This window comes from Mandrillus leucophaeus, unplaced genomic scaffold (genome assembly GCF_000951045.1).
Source record: "Mandrillus leucophaeus isolate KB7577 unplaced genomic scaffold, Mleu.le_1.0 Scaffold10, whole genome shotgun sequence".
NCBI lineage: Eukaryota > Metazoa > Chordata > Mammalia > Primates > Cercopithecidae > Mandrillus > Mandrillus leucophaeus.
This window is the reverse complement of record NW_012098098.1, coordinates 1518817-1523793: the sequence shown is the minus strand read 5'-3', so window position 1 is coordinate 1523793 and position 4977 is coordinate 1518817.

Here is a 4977-nt window from a genome sequence, read left to right as displayed (position 1 = left end):
CCAGTAGCTGCTCACTTAATGTATGGATGCCACCTAAATGAGCTCATACCACAAAGAGACCAGTAATCCCTCAATCCCATCTCCAGGTTGGCTTTTAGAGCCGTGCTTCTCAAAGGCTGTCCCCAGAAACCACCTACAGCAAAACCACCCTGTGTGTTTGTGAAAATGCAGATTCCTGGGCCCCACTCCAGACCCAGTGAGTTTCAGTCTTTGGGGATGGTCCCAGAACTACATTTTAAGCGAGTTTACCAGGTGAATCTTAGATATTCTTATGAGAATATCTTTACAGCGTACAGAGCCTAATAAGGCCTTTTTTCCCAGTGTTTGAAATGCATGGTCTGGGGACCAAAGCACTAGCGTCACCTGGATACTTGCTTAAACAGCAAATTCCACAAGACCTATTCCAGGCACAGCCAGGACAGGTAGCAATCTGTGTTTGAGCTAAATGTCCAGGGCCATGCTGAAATATGTTGGAGTTTGAAAACCATTGCTTTTGGCCACATCCCTACTCTCTTCCTTTTTGCTAGAAAACAAATTTTGATTCCATTTTAGAATTATTGTTATTATCTTTTGAGACAGGATTTCACTCTGTTGCCCAGACTAGAGTGCAGTGGCTCAATCATGGCTCACTGCAGCCTCGACTGCCCAGACTCAAGCGATCCTCCCACTTCAGCTTCCCAAGTGCCTGGGACTACAGGCACAGGCCACCATGCCTGGCTTTTTTTTTTTTGTAGAGACGGGGTTTTGCTATGTTTCTCAGGCTGGTCTCGAACTCCTGGGCTCAAGCGACTTGCCCATCTTGGCCAAAGTGCTGGCGCTACAGGTGTGAGACACTGCGTCCAGTCTTTAGAAGACTTTTTGGAATGAACTTAATTTTTAAAATTTTATAAGTATTTACATGCCATTACAATTGAGAAAACACAGAGATAAAGAGGATGAAAATAAAAATGACCTTATACCTCTCTGAGGTCACTGTTTTCACATTTGGGGGTGCAGCCTTGCAGACTATTCTGAAACATTTTAAGTTCCGGGGTACATGTGCAGGAAGTGCAGGTTTGTTACATAGGTAAACGTGTGCCATGGTGGTTTGCTGCACCTATCAACCCATCACCCAGGTACTAAGTCCAGCATGCATTGGCTCTTTTTCCTAATGCTCTCCCTCCTCTCTCCTTGCAGACTTTTTAATACAATGTGTACATCTTTGTTTTCAAAAATTAAGATTATGCACTTTATATTTTTGTACTGTGCTTTTTTCACATGTCAATATATGGTGCACACCTTTTCACATCCATGAGTACTATTCACTATTTTTGGTGGCTTACATTGGTTAGTTGAACAATAATTTCTCTAGCCAGACCTCTACGGCTGGATACTTAGAACTGGAATTGGCACACTGGTGACAAGCCAAATTTGGCCCCCTGACATTACAGGACTACACACATCTGGCTTCGCAGTGTGCAGTTTACGGCAGGGAGCACTCCACACTCGGACAAACACAAAACTGACGTCCTTGGAGTTGTGCAGGGCATGACTTGCACGACAATGCCTGGAAGCCCCAGTGCAAAGTTTGGATTGGGTGCTAACATTTATAGATGAAAAGATTTCACCTAAAAATCTAGCTTTCAGCTTTTCTTGACAAACATGAAGATCGAGTAACCCTGGGTTTACATTCCTGCAGAGTAATAAGGGGCTATGACTGAGCTACAGTTGCCTGCATGGATGGGGGCAGGGGGAGGTGCACTATCCAGGGCCCTCCAGCCCCCAACTACCCACTGAACCTCCCTGCCGTCCTTTCATTAGCTCCTTTACGTTGTCTGTTCGCTTCCTGTGAGCATTTGCGTTTGCCACCCCTGGGTGACACTGCTGAATGTCTGCTGAAGGAATCATTCTTCAAAGTCACAATGGTCTGGAGACAGAAGATGCTTCCTTTATTTCATGTAAATAGCCCAGATGGGGAGTTGCTATGGCAACTCTGGGACCATATTGTAGATTGCTTCAGGGAGGATCACAGAGCATCCTCCAAGAAGCAGGCCCCCTCCCCCGAGCCCGCCTCCCACCCTGGCTCCACGGGTAGTAACTTCCAGCATGGATGCAGTCCCAGTTGCTATTGAACAGGGAATAAAGAGGCATGCTTGTAGAACAGAACGTTGGCTCTGAAAGGGCACAGGGATCATTGAGTACCACAGGCTCCGATTCCTTCCCTACAAAGCATTCCTTTTACTATTCACCTCCCCCTGCATTTTATATCTTGGAACAATTGTCTTCCAAAGAAACTTGATTTAGGAAGCACAGATTTGTTTTCTTATTTCAAAATAAAATCAAAATGAATAATGGCAGCCAATGTCATCATGTGGTTCAGCAAATAGGTTCTAATCCTGGTTCTGTCATTTACTTGCTGTATGACCTTGGGCAAGTTATAAAACCTCTGTGAGCCTCAGTTTCATCACCTTTTAAATGATAATAGTAACAACAGTCCTAATCATATACAGTTGCTGCAAAATACCTGATGCACAGTAATGCACGAAGCTCTCAGCGCAGTGCTTGGCAAGCCACTCAGTACAGAGCAGCCGCTAAGATTGTGATGATCAATAATGATCAGAGTGCGAGACTCACAGGAGTGAATCTGCTCAGCCGCACTGAAGCTAAAGCAGAGGGACTTGACCCCCAATACTATGTTTAAAGACGAAGAGGTCACCCAGGAAACCCAGACCAGGGACCGTGTCGAAGTGTCAAGGTTTTCCTTGCAGCTAGAGTGGTGATAAAGATTGTATACTTGGCCCTGCTCAAATCTCATGTTGAATTGTAGTCCCCAGTGTTGGAGATGGGGCCTGGTGGGAGGTGACCGGATCATGGTAACGGGTTTATATATATACATATATATTATACTCACACACACACATACACATACACACACACACATATACACACACACACACACACACATATATATATATACACACACACACACACACACATATATATATATATATTTTTTTTTTTGAGACAAGGTCCCACTTTGTCGCCCAGGCTGGAGTGCAGTGTGGTGCCATCTCAGCTCCCTGCAGCCTCTGCCTCCTGGGTGGGGTGGATTTCTCATGGATGGTTTAGCTCACGCCCTTGGTGCTGTCGTTGCGATAGTGAGTAAATTCTTGTCAGATCTTGTTGTTTAAGTATGTGGCAACCCCCTGCCCCCTCTGTTTCTTGCTCCTGCTCATGCCATGTGGGGGGCCTGCTCCCTCTTTGCCTTCTGCCATGATTGGAAGCTTCCTGGGGCCTCCCCAGAAGCAGATGCCAGTGCTATGCTTTCTGTACAGCCTGCAGAACCACGAGCCAATTAAGTGTCTTTTCTTATAAAGTAGCCAGTGTGAGGTATTTCTGTAGAGCAATGCAAGCGCGGCCCGGCTCAGACAGTGAACATGGTGTTGGACTTTGTAGCTGGATTCTTTCCTGCCTCCTGGGCCCCAGTCTGAGTTCTTGGCCTCCCGTGGTGAAGTCCCCATCCTGGGTAGTGACTCTTGGTACTCGGCATCCGTTCCCACTTCCTTCCAGGGCTTTCAACACTGAAAACTTAAAATGAATTACTCAGACTCTCTGACATCTGGGGTTTTGGGGGCATATTTGGTTGTGACAGTTAAGCACATTCACATGAGATTTGGAAGACAGGAGGGAGACAGAAGCATCTCTCAGTGGCCCGTTTTCTCTTGGCAGGCAAGGTTGTGTGGATACGAGTATCCAGTCTCCAGTTTCGTGGGTGCTTGGAGGCAGGTGCGGAGGCAGGTGCGGAGGCAGCTGTGGGGCCTCCGATCCCCGGGGTGCAGCTCTGAGGGTGTGCAAAGGTAGGTTTGGAGGCAGCTGTGGGGCCTGTGATCCCCGGGGTGCAGCTCTGAGGGTGTGCAGAGGCAGGTTTGGAGGCAGCTGTGGGGCCTCCGATCCCTGGGTTGCAGCTCTGAGGATGTGCTTGGCTCAACAGTCCCTCGGGCAGGTTTCTGATTCTGCACATTCCTGATCGGGCAGCCTTGCTGGTGAGTCGGTTCTGCAGCATCTGGGGGGTCCTTATGGCCCTCCAGCCAACCCGTCAGTTTTGTCAGCATCAAACACTTTGTGTTCAGTTGTCTTCTGCCTGAAATACTTATGTAGGGGAGGAAATTGTTCCTTTTCCTCTACCCACCTTAGGCTCCTTGTCTGAGGCCCTATGAACTAACAAAAGATTGAGGCTGCAATGAGCTGTGACAGTGCCACTGCACTCTAGCGTGGGTGACAGAGTGAGAGCCTGTCTCAAGACACATTAACAAGAGAAAAACCCACAGAAGTTTATTAACATGTGTGTCACATGTTAATGTGGATGTCACACCCAGAATCATCCACTGACGAGTAACCCCGGGGTGGTGAGAACTTGAACTTGCATTCCACCTCAACCAAAAAAGCAACACACCTGTACAGAAGGGACAAGACCAAAAGGAAAAAGAAAAAAAGGACTTGGAGTTTCTGGGGCAACAGAAGATTGGGGGAAGGCAAAGATGGGGAAACTGAGAGAAGATAAGGGCCAGTTAGCAAAGTTTGTTACGTAGATTCCTCTGGTGTCATCTGAGCAGTAAGGGTCTAGGGCTATGTCTGGTGATGAATTTCTGCCCTTCCTGGTAGAAAGATGACCAGGAGGCACTGTTAGAAATCTATGTCCTGCTTTTAGGGCCAGGCACGGTGGCTCACGCCTGTCATCCCAGCACTTTGGGAGGCCGAGGCAGGCGGGTCACTTGAGGTGAGGAGTTCAAGACCAGGCTGGCCAACATGGTGAAACCCCATCTCTACTAAAGATACAAAAAATTAGCCAGGCATGGTGGCAGGTGCCTGTAGTCCCAGCTATTCAGGAGGCTGAGGCAAGGGAATCGCTTGAACCCAGAAGGTGAGGTTGCAGTGAGCTGAGATCGCGTCACTGCACTCCAGCCTGGGCAACAAGAGTGAAACTCCGTCTCAAAAAAA